We start from the raw sequence: 19,294 nt of genomic DNA on the forward strand, positions 1-19,294 counted from the left end.
AAACTCTAACTTCCTAGACTACTTCTCGTTTAAGAGTTCCCTGCCTCCTCGAGTTGTGTAACTCTTTGAAATCTTAAGGTCACCTAAGAACCTACCTCTTGCTTACATGTTGGGAGATTGTCAAGTAGTCTAGAAGTTATGTCCAGACTGTATAATCAGAATAAAAGACCAAGAAATGAGTACGGATCTCATATTACTAGATTGTTGTGATTTCGACATCATCTTGGGTATGAACTAATTAGTACAGAACCATGCCCATGTTGATTGCTTTGCAAACTCAATTAGTTTTAGGAGACCAGGGTACCCGAGGGGTAAAGTTCAGGGATCCAGTGATATGAACCACGCCAACTTGTGACAAAACTCGTAACAAGATTAATGCCTAAGACCATTCTACTTTCATATTCAGATGAAAATCGTAACCTAGCACCTATAAAGAGATGCGAACCTGGGTATAAAGGAAGATGCCACAATCAAGGATGGAAACTCGATTGATAAGTCAAGGAATTGAACGCCACAGAGAAAACTGATATGTTCAAAATAGTTGTAAAGAACCGAAGATAAATTATTCTCATTTTTTTTTTATTATAAATAAACTACTAAACTTTATTGAATGAAAAGAGTACAATTTATACCACTAGGGCCACAAATTTCTAGATCTAACTTACCCAAACCAGAAAAGAGAAGTTGAAAAACTAAAAAAATAACTACCTAATAACTAAAATAAATTTGGCCTCAATAAAAAAGGACTTAATTCTGACTTTAATCCCTTAATCTTCAGCCCATTACACACCAATTGACCTTCTTGAACTTAGATCATGCTTGTTAAGGGCTGGAAAATTCGTTCATCACCATCAATGGGCCTCCATGTGCATGCTTGAGCCCAAATGCCTCGAATCAACCCACTCAACACATTTTGAAATTTCTAGGCAGGTGCTCTTATAACCGGACCAATGGGAACTTGAATCGGATCCACATTCCATGCCCTTGTGCTAGTCATGTCCTCATCATTCCCTTCTTCTTGAAAAGGATTTATCTGTAGACACCTCATTTTTGTACTCACCTCATTAATCAACTCGTCAACCCGATCGCAACGGTTCCTAATGATGGATGTCTATTCCAATACTTTATTTTGTTACCAGATATATTTTAGAAATCTGGATGAGGTATCTCGAACTGACAAAACTTAAAAACCACGCTACACTAGGAAAATACGACCCCAGAAACATAGAATTCATCATCTTGCAGACCAAAAAGAAGCTTCACGATAAAAATCGCTAAAAACGATCAAATTATCAAAATACCCCTAACATCAAAACAACTCTAAAGCCTACGTTACGATTAGGAAAAGTCATTCAAACACATAAAATAACAAATCGAAATCAAATAAATCATTTCACCAATTTTCACAAAATTTGATAAAATTATGAAAATGCCCCTCATAAAGTTCACGATCATTTCATACAAAAAACTTCATAAATGACAAAAACCAACATTTTCATTGAATTTCTTATGAAAAACGGATTCCAAAACATCTTGAAACGTTAAAAAATGACTTAAAACGTAAAAAATCCTCTCCGAGGGCAAAACGATAATTTCACAAATTTAATAATTAAAAATTTTGAAATTAATAAATAAAACATTAAATAATGTAAAGTGAAACATTAATAAAATTAATTTAAAAATTTTAACCAAAAAAACGACTAATCAGGCTTTTAGGCAAAATTGTTGATGGTTACCAAGATATTTATTCAAAGATCCCTCCATGTGGGGGCCCAAAGAATTAAAGATATAATAAAAGGGGGTTCTCCAAAAATCAAAGTCAATCAAGTAAGACTAAATTCAACTTTAAAATCAATCAAGTAAGACTAAAGTCAAGATATTAAAAGCCAACCAAGAAAGACTAAAGTCAAAGTATTAAAGTCAATCTTATAAGACTAAAGTCAAAACCCTAATATAAACTAATCAAGTCAATCTCATAAGACTAAAGTTAAAACCCTAAATCAATACCCTAATCTAAAGTAATCAAGTCAATCTCATAAGACTAAAGTCAAAATCCTAAAGACTAAGTCAATCTCATAAGACCAAAGTCAAAACCCTTATTAAAACTCTAAAAGTAACTCTAATCAAACCCTAATGCTTCTAAAAAACTTTATAAATAAGAGCCTCCACACCCTATTTTCGTATCAAAGAAAAAATCCTAGAAAAAGTAGGTCAAGAAGCGTCCACAACCTTTCCAAAATCCTAATTTTGAAGTCTCAACTCCATACCTAACACCCATACTTCGATTTTAGCCTGAAAAACACATAAAAGCCCTTAAAAAACACCCTAAAATCCATAAAAAAGTTCAAAGAATCCATATCTAAGAAAGAGATACCATGCCTTGGAGATCAGAAATCAGATCTAGAGACAGAATAAAGTAAGGAGTACGGTACAAGGAATGATTTTATCAGATCTGAGGGAATAAAATCGTTGCGTTCGGAAAAGGTGAGTATTTTTATTTTTTTTTATTATTATTTAGGTCTTGTTAGCAATGTAATTTTATTTGGGAATTAGTAGAGACCGGCGTTTGTTGGGCGGTGTTGGGGCCTAACACCTTCCAACCCCGTAACGTGATCCCCGAACCCGTATTTTTCTTTCGTAGATTAGTTTATTTGCCTTTTAGAGTCAAAATTTGGTTCCTAGACCGTAATAACTAGGTGGCGACTCCCAAACCTCAAAGGTCAAAAGCAGATCCGCTCACCCCCGGATCGAGGGCGCTTTCAGTGACGACTCTACTGGGGACTTTTGAGGATTAAACTTGAAAAGCCCAAAGTATGGGAACATTGCCATTTATACCTAAATTTTTTTTATTTTTATTTTTTAGTTTATTTGACTCGTTTATTTTTTAGATTTGTATTATATTCTCTCGGTAAATTTTTTTTTTTAGTATACTATTATGGTTCAATCAAGTATTATTTATGTGGTTCAATTGAGGGTCGTTTAAGATGACCCAAAATAATGCGAGATTGCAAGGAGGGGGTTTTTGTTGATGGGAAAATAATGATTATCGATTTGACTTTTGGTAGCATATTATTTTTTTCCTTTCTTTTAAAAAAAATGTTGCTGTTGTGTTGTTGGCAGCAACAACGAAAGAAAAAATGTACTGGTGCTGTTGGGTGTTGCTGTTGTGTGTTGATGTTGCTATTGGATGTTGCTGTTGTGTTGTTATTGCTGTTGGGTGTTGCTGTTGTGTGTTGTTGTTGCTGTTGGGTGTTGCTGTTGTGCTGTTGTTGTTGTTGTGTGTTGCTAGACAACAACGTATACGAAAAAATTGAGTGGTGTATGTGCTGACAATATGTTGGATGTTTTGACAGTAATAAAAAATTGTGTGTTGGCAACAAAAAAAAAAGAATTTCTTTTCTTTAAAATCAATTAGTTCTTTTTAAAGTTTTTTTAAAAAAATAAAAAAGGGATTCATCATTCCAAATCACAACAACTATCATGTTATCTTCAATTTAATGTTCACTGAAGCCTCGATTTATTTCGAGTCACCCAAAACCACCCTTGATTGGACCATAAAAAGAATCTCCTTAGTTTGGACTAAAAGTAATGAGTTTGTGCCAATGATTGGATCCAATTATTATTTATTGTCTCAATTGCCTATCTAACGTTACCATGATTTTGATAGGTTTGATGTGCGTATCTTTAATAATGTGATTGAATAATGTTTATTTTGATTCATGTTTATGTGGTATCAATGTTATAATGGTATGATCAGGCCCATGGGCCCAATGTTTGGAAAATGCCTTGAGCACACCCCACCCTGTTTTGCACACATCACTAACACGTTTATTGCTTTGCATGCTTGTACGTCCCATATAGCCAACGTGGCACTAGTGCGTGGCCCGGTCTCTTCGGAGATGCGACGTCATTCATGAAAATCACAACTTCAATCACGTACCTTAGGGTATATCAAATTGGGGCATCAATACTGTCTGATCAGGTGATTCTGAGAGGTATATTGATGCACCCAGGCTGGAGCGACCTGAGCCTTTGACCTATTGTAAGCCACACAGTCACATGTCCCGATTGCCAATGTAGTACTAGTACGTGGTCGGTTCCCTCGTGGGATGCCAAACCATTTATGAAAGCTACAACTCTTGACTCGTACCCATAGGTATGTAAAAGATAATCTAAGTATATCAATTGTACTTTTTGGTCAAAACCGGTACCTAAGCGAGATCTTGCCCCGTTGTACCCTACTATACGAGGGGGATAGACTACGTCTATTCTAGATGAGAGGTATTTAAGTGGGCCCTTGCTCAGCATTGTGCGCCACCTCTCAACTGGGGATCAAACTGGCTGTTTTTGGCTTCAGAGAAGTGAGTTAAGGTTTTAGATTATCACCTATACGATATATCAAACGAAGTCACCACGTATCGAGAGGTATATAGGTGTGCTTAGACAAGGGTGGCTAGATAAAAATGCATTGCACGTAGTAAGCTTAGAGTCTAGAAACCTTCCTTGTAGGTCACGACTCGAACTTATCGTGGGTGTTCCTGGGTTGTTCATTGAATGAGACATTGTGAATGATGAATATATGTGAATGATGATATCAGAATGCATGTGAATGGTGAGATGAATGTATATAAATTATTAGATCAGGAATGTACGGGTTTGTCCTCAAAGATAAATTTTTTGTTGTTTAACCTGATTTGAAATTACAGTATCTAATAGGTGCACTGACCCAATAAAGAATCCATCATTTTACAATAATGACCCAGTCCATTTCGATCCAACAATCATGATGGGCCGAGCCATTTAAATCCAAATGAAAATTAAATTATGTTCTAAATTCGGATTCCAACCCATCTTCAAAGAAGAAAAATGGTTTACAAAATGAAAGTATTTTTCAAAAAAAGTATTTTCTAGGAAAAATATTTTCCAGAAGTGAAAGATTTTTCAAAAGGAAATGTTTTTCCAAAAAAGTTTTCTAAAAGAAAATGTTTTCCAAAAAAAGAAGAGGAAGAAAAATATTTAAAAAAAATGATTTACAAAAGATCTATTTTTGCATGAAAACTTATTGAAATCAGATTTGTGAAAATTATTATTCAATAAAAATAAAATTTTTCAATAATTTTCAAGAGTACAATAAAATTATTTTCCTTCTGAATAATCATTGAATGGATGAATTGTTTAATGCATTGGTGCACAAAATTGAATAAAATCTCAGGGTTCATTTAAAATGTTATCAAGGGGGTGACACTGAAATTGGTTAAATTCACCTTCAAAGAGGTTTAAGGGTTATCATTATACTTAAGCTCAATCGTCCATCGTCTTACTAGGGTTGTAAGTCCGATCAGTTAAAAAAAACGTTAGTACCAAGTCAACAGTTAAAAATAACCTCAGAATTTCTCAATATCGCCCAATTGTTCCCTGAAGATCACTGTGCCTCAATCCTATTGGTTGTAAGCAATGTCTCAGTCCTCAGTCCTAATCAAGCCCGTTGTGGGTAGTTGTATTGAGTTTTCATGAGTTATTTGAGTTAGCTCGAGTCCAATTTTTTAATGTCATATTTTCTTTAGATTGAGTCTACTCTTTTTCTACTGAGTCAAGTTAATTTGTCAAGTCTATAGAGGTGTCTGTCGCCCCTTTTGAATTTGATTGGATAAAGAAATTTTTTGAATACCTCGAGTGCATTAACGAATTAACTAATAATCTAGCTTCAAGGATATATTTTTCTCCTGAACAAGAAGATAAGAGTCGGGCTCAAGAAAGCAAATGTCATTGACTTCAGAATAGAAATAAATTCCTAAAGAGATTCAAATAGAAATCATCCTATCCCTAGAGGAACACAAGGGAATAATGAATTTTCTCAGAAATTTCAAAAGACTTGTTCGTGTGGGCCTATGAGGATATGTTAAGTGCAAGCTTGGGTGTTGTCTAACATAGGATAGATACTGACTTGAGAAAATGAGATCAAGGAAGATGTTACAAAATGTATTAGTGCTACATTTCTCAAAATGGTAAAGCTCCCAAAATATATTACCATTCTCAGACTAATGAAATAGTTGAAGTAGTATTGATCTCTGATAATGGGTCGTACATCAAAGCTTAGGGTATCACTATGTGTTCAAAGTTTGAGATTCGACATCACATTATCTCTCTATCGTCCTCAGATTAATGGAAAGGTTGAAGCAGCCAATAAAATATCTCAAAACAATCATCAAGGAAATTCGTCAATCACACTAGGATTAGTTAGAAAAGTTACCATTCACACTAGGAGCACATCATACTTCAATACAGTCTTCCACTGGAGTTATTCCTTACTTTCTAGTGTATGGCATGGAAGCAGTTTTGCCTATTGAAATGGAAATTCTGTTCCTCAGGGTCTTGTTGTAAAGTCAGTTGTCAGAAGCAGACTAGGTTCGTCATTTGGTATGAAGCGCTAAACTTGATTGAAGAAAAATAACTTAGAATTTTGTACCACATGCAAACTTATCAGAGAATAGTCACCCGCACGAAGGTCAAAGCTCACCACTTACAAGCCAAGGATTTAACCATCAGACTTCGAAGAAAATTGACCACTTCTCCTCGACGATAGGAGGAAGTCTAAACTTAACTGGAGAAATTCATCCATTAGCAAGTAAACACTATTTTGAAAAACCATCAGATTTCAAAGAGAATCGAGTACCTATCTTTGACCCTAGAGGGAAGTTCAAACCAAATTGGGGGGGTCTGTTCATCGTCAAAGAAATATTACCCGAAAAAACTATCAGACTTCAAGATCATGATGGAATCGAATTACCAGAACCAACCAACCTTGATCAGATCAAATGGTACTACATTTAAGGAGGCCATCTTTGGCCAAATCAATTATCCTATTACCCAGTTCAATATATCCTTTCTCAACCCTTTTGCAGTCTTTTCAAAATAAAAAAAATTATGCCTTCTTCTTTCTCAACCCGATCACCTAACCTAGGGGAGGAAAAAATTCGAACCACGTTTTGGTCTGATCCCAAATTCTGGGGTATGTAGGCAACCTGAGAAGTTACTTCAGGCCCGACCACATCAAAATAAAAAAACAGATTCCTCGACAAAAAAAATCTAAAAAGAAAAAAAATTTAAAAGAAAAGGAAATATCATCCAAAATAAAGAAGAAAATTTGAGAAAAAGCTTAAATGAAATGCCACATAAGGGGCATTTGGGTTTTTGAGCTTTAAAATTCCTTTCATTTTATATCCAGACCTAAGCTTTCCTATAAAAGTCCCCCTAAGTACTGTACAAAAAGTCAAGGAAGATATCAAAACATGATCAGACAGTAACTCTAGAAGACCAGAAGAAAGAAAAATGATGAAGCCTACGAAGTTGAAAACCCGAAAAGGGCGACTTAGGCAAAAATTAAGGCAAGCTCGCAAGGTTGAAAATCTGAAAGGACAACTTTGGCAACAATCAGAGCCGAGAGAAAAAAAAGAAATAGCTCGCTAGATTGAAAACCGAAAAAGGCAATCTCGGCAAAAGTTAGAGCAAGCTCGCTAGATTGAAAACCTGAAAAGGCGATCTAGGCAAAAGTCAGAGCAACAAAGGAAAATAGAAGAAAATCCCAAGCTGAGAGCGGTCCGAGCTGAAACATCAAAAATCTGAATAATCAAGTTCAATACTTAGCTTTAACCTGGCACAGACTCAGAAGTCACAAGTATCTTGTCTACGATCAATCTGAAAATGTTTACTTTCCCAAGTGAACCAAGGGAGAGAAGAGTGAATTTTATGATGAGTCTCAAAAGGGAAATAATTTTGTTCTCTTGAGCCTGACTCAAAACCTTCAATAAAATTAATCAAAATTAAAAGTTGGATCTTTATTGCGCTTGTGGTAATCAATTTTTTTTAAACCTTCATACAAGGGGCATTTTTCTTTTTCCTCTAATATGTATTTTCCCCTTATACTAGGGGCATTTTTTTATTTTTGCATGATGTATTCAATTATTTTCAATGTCATGTTTATTGTCAAACTAGGGGCATTTTATTTTTGAGCAATGTTAATCCTATGAGAACCCCAAACTTAAAGTTACCCTCTTGATAATAGTTTTTCAAAAAACTCGTGAGGTTCAAACTCAGGTTTTAAATTCATAAAACTTTTGGATAAAACCTTGAGGTTCAAGGAAATGCATTTTGGATCTCACATAGGAGATAGGGCATTCATTCTGTCCCAGATCAATTCAGATTCAACCCTTCTATTTCAAATTTCATTTTCAATCATTTTTTTCCAGATTTATTCCTTCATTCTCAGTTTTACTCAGCCAGATGCCACCAAGGGTTTTCTTGGAATTATCGTCAGATGCCGTCGAGGGTTTTCTCGGAACTATGCTCAGATGCCACCAAGCGTATTCTTGGAATTATGCTCAGTTACTGCTGAGGGTTTTCTCGAAATTATACTCAGATGCCACCAAGGGTTTTCTTGAAACTATGTTCAGATGCCGCCAAGGGTTTTCTTGGAATTATGCTCAGATGCCGCCGAGGGTTTTCTCAAAACTATGCTCAGATGCCGCCAAGCATGTTCTTAGAATTATGCTCAGTTATCGTCGAGGGTTTTCTCGGAATTATGCTCAGATGCCGTCAAGGGTTTTCTTGGAACTATGCTCAGATGCCGCCAAGGGTTTTCTTGGAATTATGCTCAGATGTCGCTCGGAACTATGCTCAGATGTCGCCTAGGGTGTTCTTGGAATTATGCTCAGTTACCGCCGATGGTTTTCTCGGAATTATGCTCAGATGCCACCAAAGGTTTTCTTGAAATTATGCTCAGATGCCGCCGAGGGTTTTCTCGGAACTATGCTCAGATACCGCCAAGGGTTTTCTTGGAATTATGCTCAGATGCCACCGAGGATTTTCTTGGAATTATGCTCAGATGCCACCAAGGATTTTCTTGGAACTATGCTCAGATGCCACCAAGGGTGTTCTTGGAATTATGCTTAGTTACCGTCGAGGGTTTTCTCGAAATTATGCTCAGATGCCGCCAAGGATTTTTTTGGAATTATGCTCAGATGCCGCCGAGGGTTTTCTCGGAACTATGCTCAGATACTGCCAAAGATTTTCTTGGAATTATGCTCAAATGTCGCCGAGGGTTTTCTCGAAACTATGCTCAGATGCCACCAAGGATTTTCTTGGAATTATGCTCAGATGCCGCCGAGGGTTTTCTCGGAACTATGCTCAGATGCCACCAAGGGTGTTCTTGGAATTATGCTCAGATGCCGCCGAGGATTTTCTCGGAACTATGCTCAGATACCACCAAGGGTTTTCTTGGAATTATGCCCATATGCCGTCGAGGGTTTTCTCGGAATTACGCTCAGATACCGCCAAGGGTTTTCTTGGAATTATGCTCAAATGCCGCTGAGGGTTTTCTCGAAACTATGCTCAGATGCCGCCAAGAGTGTTCTTGGAATTATGCTCAGTTACCGCCGAGGGTTTTCTCGGAATTATGCTCAGATGCCGCCAAGGGTTTTCTTGGAATTATGCTCAGATACCGCCAAGGGTTTTCTTGGAATTATGCTCAGCCAAGGGTTTTCTTGGAATTATGCTCAGATGCCGCCAAGGGTTTTCTTGAAATTATGCTTAGATGTCGTCGAGGGTTTTCTCGAAATTATGCTTAGATGCCGCCAAGGGTTTTCTCAGAAATATGCTCAGATGCCGCCAAGGATTTTCTTGGAATTATGTTTAGATGCCGCCAAGGGTTTTCTTGGAATAATGCTCAGTTTATATTCAAATTATGCTCAGTTTTGACTCATTTCCAGCTTAAACTCTTTGAAATTTATCTCAGATTTTAAGTCCGCATACTTACACAGTTGTTACACCAATCAAGGAGAATTTTTTAAAATTCAAGGATCTGACATTGCCAGTGAGAGCTCGTGCTCAAGGACCTGACAACTTTCTAGTTCGAGGAGAGTTTTACCCTCAAGGATCCGAACACCCCGACGAATTGCTAAATAAGGCTGTAAAATGAACTGTCACTAGCTTTGGCATTCGGATATCGCACTATCTATCAAAATAGATTTGCTATCTAGTTTGCTTCAACCCTCTGCCAAAAAGGGACATCTGTAGACACCCCATTTTTGCACTCGCCTGACTAATCAACTCGTCAATCCGATCGCAATGGTTCCCAATGATGGATGTCTATTCCAATACTTTATTTTGTTATCAGATATGTTTCAGAAATCCGGATGAGGTATCTCAAACTGGCAAAACTTAGAAACCACGCTACGCTAGGAAAATACGACCCCAGAAACATAGAAATCATCATCTTGCAGACCAAAAAGAAGCTTCACGATAAAAATTCTCTCAATGTCTCGTTTCATATGTGGCCAATAGAAGTGTTCCTACAAAATAGCTAAAGCCTTTGCAATTCCAAAATGTCCTATCAAACCTCCACCATAGGACTCTCTAACCAATGCTTTTCTCATAGAGCAATTAGGCATGCATAATTTATTCTCACGAAACAAGAATCCATCATGCCTAAAGTACTTACCATTTGCAGATTTCTCACACAAATTATACTCTTCACTAAAATCAAGGTCAGTTGCATATAATTCTTTAATTTGCTCAAAACCAAGTAATTTAGCATCAAGAGTAGAAAACAATACGTACTTGTGAGAAAGTGCATCTACGGCGACGTTTTCCTTACCTTGTTTATATCGGATAACGTATGAAAACATCTCAATGAACTCAACCCATCGGGCATGTCTTTTGTTCAACTTATGCTGGAATTTCAAGTGTTTCAAGGACTCATGATCTGTATGAATCACAAATTCTTTAGGCCATAGGTAGCCATGTCTCCAAAGTCCTAACCAATGCATACAACTCTTTGTCATAAGTCAAGTAGTTTAAGGCTGCCCCACTTAGTTTCTCACTGAAGTAAGCAATTGGTCGTCCCTCCTACATTAAAACTACACCTATACCCATACCTAAAGCATCACATTCAATTTCAAACATTTTATTAAAGTTAGGTAAAGACAATAAGGGGGTGTTGGTCAGCTTTTGCTTGATCAATTGAAATGCCTTATCTTGTTCTTCTCCCCACTTAAAACTAACGTTTTTCTTGATTACTTCAGTAAGTGGAGCAGCCAATGTGCTAAAGTCTTTCACAAATCGTCGGTAGAAACTACAAGTCCATGAAAACTTCTCACATTACCTATGTTTGTGGGACTCGACCATTCTTGGATTGCACATTCCTTCTCCTCATCAACGTATATACCTTGTGCATTCATAACAAATCCTAGAAGCACAAGTTTATCGGTGCAAAAGGTACACTTTTTCAGATTAGCAAACAACTTTTCTTTCCTAAGTACATCTAAAATAGATTTCAAATGCACTACATGTTCATCCAAGTTTTTGCTATATATAATAATATCATCAAAATAAACCATCACAAAATTTTCAATAAATGTACGTAAAACATGATTCATTAAATGCATAAAAGTACTCGGAGCATTAGTTAAACCAAACGACATTACTAACCACTTATACAATCCATATTTAGTTTTGAATGTAGTTTTCCACTCATCACCCTCTTTCATTTGGATTTGATGATATCCACTTTTCAAGTCAATTTTAGAAAATACACAAGAGTCATGCAATTCATCTAGCATATCATCTAAGCGAGGAATAGGATGACGATACTTTACCATTATATTGTTGATTGCTCGGCAATCAACACACATTCTTCATGTTGTATCCTTCTTAGGAACTAACAAAACAAGAACCCGTACATGGACTAATGCTTTCTCGAACATACCCCTTTTCTAACAATTCACTAACCTACCTTTAAAGCTCCTCGTCTCCTCTGGGTTGCTCCTATAAGCCGTTCAGTTTGGATTGGAAGCCGGGAACAAAATCAATTTGATGCTCTATCCCTCAAATTGGAGGCAAACCATAAGGCATCTCGTTGAGTAAGACATCTTCAAATACATACAACAAAGAAATAATAGAACTGAGCAAAAAAGGATCAAGTTCGTTAGTATTTAAAAACTTCTCTTTGTATAATAGTACAATCATCTGTTGGTTTGAAAATATTGCTTTCATAATTTCTTTGACTTTTGCATACAAATTCTTTTGTTTTCTTTCTACTTTTCCCTCAAGGGCCGAATCTATTATTGCCTTTTCTCTCTTTTTTTCTTCAGCCTCTCTCTCTTTTACATTATTTTTCTATTGTTCACTCTCTTTTTTTACTCTCTTTCTTTGGTTCACTATCTTTATTTTTTTTACTATCTTTTTTTTTTGTTCACTCTCTTTCTGCAACCTCACTTGATCTTCATGAACTTGTTTTGGTGTCAAAGGTATAAGAGTGATTGGTCATTGATTAAGTACAAATGAGTATTTGTTTGTAAATTCATCATGCTTCACATGCCTATCGAATTGCTATGGACATCTTAACAACAAGTGTCCTGCTTGCATCGGTACTACATCACACATTATTTCATCTTCATATTTATCGATACTGTAACACCCCGTATTTTTAACTCGTATCTCGAAGAGATCAGATAGTATTAATTCGAGGAATATTCTAAAAAGATAACTTAGAGTAAAGTATCCAGATTATGCTATGTTCATTTTTGTTAAAAATCGACTTCGCCATTAATTTTAAAATGATCGAAATATATACTTTAGCCTGTAAGCAAGTTTGAATTCAAGTTCGGGTGGAAAAGTTAACAAATCTTCGAATTTCATGTTGAACGGGACGTAAAATAGAAAATTTTAGTTAGAGGGAGAATAAAGAAGATTAGACCATACCATTAGGACCGCAATGAAAAATTATTCAAAATGGCATACTCGTCTATCATTTTTCGAGTCCGAATAGTTAAGTTACAGTCGAAACTATAAATAATAAGGAAATTACAAGTATGCCCTCGCCCTTGTTATAAAAGAAAATTGATTTTCTTTTAAGTCATTCTCTTTCTTCTCCAAAGCACCCAAACTCAGATTTTCTCAAACCTAGGGTTCTCCTCTCTTAACCTCAAGATTCGTTGAGAAGGAATGACCGTTGAATCCCAACGAAGAAGATAAAGTTGTCGGCTACGATGATAGCTACAACCTCACTCTCTTTGTTAACCCATTCACGTCCGTTTCCTCACCCTTGACAAAAAATTAGCAAGTAAGTTAGGGTATCATCAAACTCGAAGCTTCATCTTGTTAGTAGAGACTCATCTTCTAGTATAAAAGTAAAGAAGAGTGTCGTCGTCAAATGGGTTGCAAACCCTCGCTTACTTGGCATCAAACTCAACTCAACATTGACTCTCTTGGAATCAATTTTGATCCTCATACAAGTTCATCACCTTTGGCGTCCACAAACCAAGTAGGGGACTTTCAATTCCTATTGGTAACTTTAGATTTCGAAATATGCATTTAGGTTATTTTAACAAAACTTATTGTTTGCTTTAAATCGTAAAAATCTTTATTTGAATTGAAACTCATGCTAGAAATAAAGATTTGATGTGTTTTATCTATATTTTAAGTGTTGAATTCGTGGGTGGATTGAAGGGTTTGAAGAATGGAACAAAGATCCAAAGAAGGGATTGAAAAACTCAAAAATCGCGAGGAAGTTCAATGCTGTCGGCAGGACCGTTGGTCCCATCGACACCCACCGATGACCATTTTGTCGGTTCCACCGACAGAATGTAGTCACTGTCGTCGATAATTATCTTCTATCAGTAGTCACCGTCGGTTCCACCAACAGAACAAGCTTCTGTCGCCGACAACATTTTTCTGAGTCAGAAACAGACTCTGACTTTTGGCTTGACTTCCCTATTGCCTATACTTGATTTCCCACCCTTCATTTCATTAAAAATATTGAAGTAAATGTTCCATTTATTTTAAGTTCTTTAATTAAATTAAGGTTATACCCCCCATTTCGAAATAATGGGAATGGTTTCAAGATCTGAATCTCAAAGGATCAAAATCCAAATTTTTGTTTCAAGAATAAAACGTAGATTTCAACGTTTTCGACAAATTTTCAAGTTGTAATAACTTTTGCGTTACTTTGAATTAGATTACAAAAACTATATAGTGTCGAATAGCGTGATTGAGACTTTAATTTTTAAAAATCCATTTTCAATTTTGAGAACTTTGAAAAATTGGATTTCTGATACTTAGTCAAATTTCTAACAGCCTTCATTGTTTTTAAATTGCTCTGGTCCTATGCATCGTCGGGACCTCGTTTTGAATAAACTTTGATGGTTTTCGATGGAAAGACCAAAATGACTTTAAAAGATTGAAAATAAATGGTTTGATTTGAAAAGATGAAAAGTGAGAATGTCGAAAGAATGAAAAAGGGGATGATCGATAAAATGTCAGAGTCACACCCGAGGGGTGACGTCTACATTTTACATTGTATGTTGTATGTAGGTTGGTGAAAGGATATCCAGGTTATTAATGAATGTGTTGCATATTTATTTAAGATTATGTTAGCGCGTGTGTTGAGTACTGTTATTTATTTTTAGGTCAGGTGGCCACAGTTGCATAGTAGGAGCTGGATATCTATTCTCAACCCTGTTCTGTTAATTTCTCTTTTGTTTTAAATGAAAAATAAAATATATACGTAGTTATTTTGTGAGCTGTTAAAGGATTTGTGAATGCTTAAGGGATAGTACGTCACATCATCCGGAGGGGTACACTATCCTGGGATGTACGGTAGGGACCACCAAGCTCATACATGGTATGGGACGCGTATGAGAGTGGAGTCACAACTAGAATCCGGGTCCATTCATTTCTTATCTTTACCAGTGCACGTGTATTGTAAAGGTGGCCGTATACTAGTGGAGTGTCATTTGGGAATCACATGTACACCTGATAGGCATAAACGAAGATGATTGGTCAGTGATCACTAACAATCTAGTAGTAGTCGAACGTTCTGACACATCGAAAAGAAACCCATTGCTTACAGTCAGGTCAAACGGCCCGCCTGAGCCGGATAAATGGTCACCAGTGTGGTAAGCGCAGTGACCGATCACAAAATCAGGAACTAAAAGCCATATTTATGTTGTAACATCATGTCCCGACTAGGAGCCATCCAGTTGTGAATCCCAACACTCAAATTCCATTACTCCACCACTTGTATTATGTATCTGTTGTTATATTTCAAATTATAAATTGAAGAGCATGTCTATTATTTTAATATTGTCAACTATAATTGCATAAAATGGAAAATGTACAATTAGTATGGATGATTGATACTATGTATAACTTTTTAAACTGTTTAGTTGCTCATCCCTACCTATATGTACCAGTTAATTGTAGTTTCAATTGTAAAACTTGCATGTTTTGAAATGATGTAGTATGATTATTTGATCACGTTAGGTGAGGTTATTAGTAGGAATTGTTTGTGGACCTACTAAGTAACCATTGTTACTCACCCTTTCCTTCCATATTTTTTTTAGTTGCAAAGCCTATAGTTGGTGAGACGGGTGTTGAGCCAGTAGTCGAGGAGCATCTGGTTGGTCAGATCGACGACCAGAGTCCGTTATCCAGTGTGCATCATGACTACTTCTACTAGGAGCTTGTTCATCCTAGGATAGGTCTATGTTAGAGTGAACAAAATTTTATAATCCTGTATAACTCTATCCCTTTTTGCGCAACTCTAACCTTGTTTTTTGTTGTTCATAAAATCTTCCGTTTCTTATTCATTGTAGATATGTTGCTTTATACAGGATTGTTTTGATTTTGTTTATCAGGTTTGAGTTCCGTTAAACGCTAACATAAAAAGAGGAGACCATGTCGAAATTTCGAGGCGCCACTTAAATCCTCGAGGCGGCCTTGGGATTTGTGTTAGTGTTTGGCGGGGCACCACTGTAGACACCCCATTTTTGCATTCGCCTGATTAATCAACTCGTCGACCCGATCGCAAAGGTTCCCAATGATGGATGTCTATTCCAATGCTTTATTTTGTTACCAGATATGTTTTAGAAATCCGGATGAGGTATCTCGAACTGACAAAACTTAGAAACCACGCTACGCTAGGAAAATACGACCCCAGAAACATAGAAATCATCATCTTGCAAACCAAAAAGAAGCTTCACGATAAAAATCACTAAAAATTACCAAATTACCCCTAACATCAAAACAACCCTAGAGCCTGCATTACGCTTAGGAAAACCCACTCAAACACATTAAACAACAAATCGAAACCAAGTAAACCACTTCGCCAATTTTCACAAAATTTGACAAAATTACAAAAATACCCCTCATAAAGTTCACAATCATTTCATACAAAAAACTTCATAAATGACAAAAACCAACATTCCCATTAAATTCCTTACGAAAAACTGATTCCAAAACATCCTGAAACATTAAAAAACGACTTAAAACGTAAAAAATCCTCTCCGAGGGCAAAATGGTAATTTCACAATTTTCATTATTAAAAAATCCGAAATTAATAAATAAAACATTAAATAATTAAAGTAAAACATTAATGAAATTAATTTAAAATTTTGAACCTAAAAAATTGATCAATCGGACTTTCGGGTAAAATTGTTGAGGGTTCGTGGGATATTTCTTTAAGGACCCCTCCATTTGGGGGTCCAAAGAATTAAAGATATTTTAGAGGGGGGTTCTCCAAAAATTAAAAGTAAATCAAGCAAGACTGAAGTCAAGGTATTAAAGTCAATTAAGCAAGACTAAAGTCAAAATTAAAGTCAATTAAGTAAGACTAGAGTCAAATATTAAAGTCAATTAAGCAAGACTAAAGTCAAAATTAAAGTCAATTAAGTAAGACTAGAGTCAAATATTAAAATCAATCTCATAAGACTAAAGTCAAAACCCTAAATCAAAACCCTAATCTAAACTAATCGAGTCAATCTCATAAGACTAAGGTCAAAACCCTAAATCAAAATCCTAATCTAAACTAATCAAGTCAATCTCATAAGACTAAAGTCAAAACCCTAAAACCCTAAAGACTAAGTCAAAACCCTAATTGAAACCCTAAAAGAAACCCTAATCAAACCCTAAATGCTTCTAAAAACTTTATAAATAGGAGCCTCCACACCCTATTTTCGTATCAAAGAAAAAACCCTAGAAAAAGTAGGTAAAGAAGCCTCCATAGCCTCCCCAAAACCCTAATTTTGGAGTCCCAACTCCTTCCCTAACACCCCTACTACGATTTTAGCCCAAAAAATACCCAAAAACCTCTAAAAAACATCCCAAAAATCCACAACAAATTCGTAGTACCCAGATCCAAGAAGGGGATACCTTACCTCGGAGATCAAGAATCAGATCCGGATATAGAACGAAGTAAGGAATACGGTACAAGGAGCCATTCTCACCAGATCTGAGGGAATAACACTTTTGCAGATCAAAAGGTAAATTTATTTATTTATTTTTAATCTAGGTTTGTCATTAGCAATGTAGATGTATTTGGGATAAGTAGAGACCGGCATTGGCCGGGCGGGGTTGGTGCCTAATACCTTCCAACCTCGTAACATGATCCCCGGATTCAAATTTCTATAGTAGATTAGTTCTTTTATCCATTGTAGGGTCAATTTGGTTCCTAGACCGTAATAACTAGGTGGCGACTCCCAAACCTTAAGGGTCAAAAGCGGATCTGCGCACCCCGCGGATCGAGGGCGCTTTCAGTGGCGACTCCACTGGGGACTATTGAGGATCAAACTTGAAAAACTCCAAGTATGGGAGCATTGCCAAGATGACCTAATTTTTTTTTATTATTTAGTTGGATTTATTTTATTTATTTTTTCTATTTATTTATTTTTTATCTTGATTGTAGATGATTTTGGGTATTGCATTTTTTTTTCTCCAATTAAGGATCACTTTTTGATGACCCCTAAATAATGAAAGATTCAAATTGACCTATGAAAATGATGGAATGATGAAGGTTGGACAGAAATATTAAAACAATTTTAGAGAATATTCTAGTGAGAATTAAGTCTGAGAGCTTTTAATAAAACATAGATCTCGTCGAGTAGATTAATTTAGAATCTGATTTCACTCAATTTCGTTATCGGAAGCCTTAGATATCATCGATGCAAGTTCAATCTGTAAATCTGGAATTATTTCTGAATGAAAGTTGGGACAGCAATGTTAAAACTTTTTTACAGAACATTTTAGTGAGAATTAAGTCTGGGAACCTCTTAATAAAACATAGATCTCGTCGAGTAGATTAATTTAGAATTTGAGTTCACTCAATTTCGTTATCGGAAGCCTTAGATATCATCGATGCAAGTTCAATCTGTAAATCTGGAATTATTTCTGAATGAAAGTTGGGATAGCAACGTTAAAACTTTTTTACAGAACATTCTAGTGAGAATTAAGTCTGGGAACCTGTTAATAAAACGTAAATCTCATCGAGTAGATTAATTTAGAACTTGAGTTCACTCAATTTCGTTATCGGAAGCCTTAGATATCATCGATGCAAGTTCAATCTGTAAATCTGGAATTATTTCTGAATGAAAGTTGGGACAGCAACGTTAAAACGTTTTTACAGAACGTTCTGGTGAGAACTAAGTCTGGATACCTATTAATAAAATGTAGATCTCATCGAGTAGATTAATTTAGAACTTGAGTTCACTCGATTTCATTGTCAGGAGCCTTAGATATCATCGATGCCAGTTCAGATTGTATTTTCCTAATTCACAGAAAATCTGAATTTATCTAATTTTGGCACAATTAATGTTCTTGAGAGTGAGCTCATCTCAACCATTTTCATTCTATCATCAATGTAACACCTATTGGAATCTCGATTTATTTTTGATCATCCAAAAGTGATCATTGATTGGACCTTAAAAATTATAAAAATTATGCTTATTGCAATGTTTGTTTGATCATTATCATTTGCCATATTTATTGATTAATTTACCATGATCTTGCTTGAAATACATGATTGATGTTGATCGTAATGTTAATGTGCTTATGTGCTGGAAATAATGTGATCTTAATTGAATATTCATATTATTTGAATGATTTTGGTTTTGATTAAATGTATGATTGGTTTGATTGGATCCATGGGCCCATTTGTTTGAAAAAGGTCCCGGGCACACCCCACCCTGTTTTGCACATACCACATGCACGTTTACTGTTTTACACACTTACACGTCCCATTTAGCCAACGTGGCACTAGTGCGTGGCCCGGTCTCTTCGGAGATGCGACGTCATTCATGAAACCCACAACTCTAGTCACGTACCTTAGGGTATATCAAACTGGGGGCATCAATACCATCTGATCAGGTGATTCTGAGAAGTATGTTGATGCACCCAGGCTGGAGCGACCTGAGCCTTTGACCTATTGTAAGCCACACAGTCACATGTCCCGATTGCCAACGTAGTA

Source organism: Akebia trifoliata, chromosome 7 (assembly GCF_017979445.1).
Source record: "Akebia trifoliata isolate Shusen 1 chromosome 7, ASM1797944v1, whole genome shotgun sequence".
Classification (NCBI taxonomy): Eukaryota; Viridiplantae; Streptophyta; class Magnoliopsida; order Ranunculales; family Lardizabalaceae; genus Akebia; species Akebia trifoliata.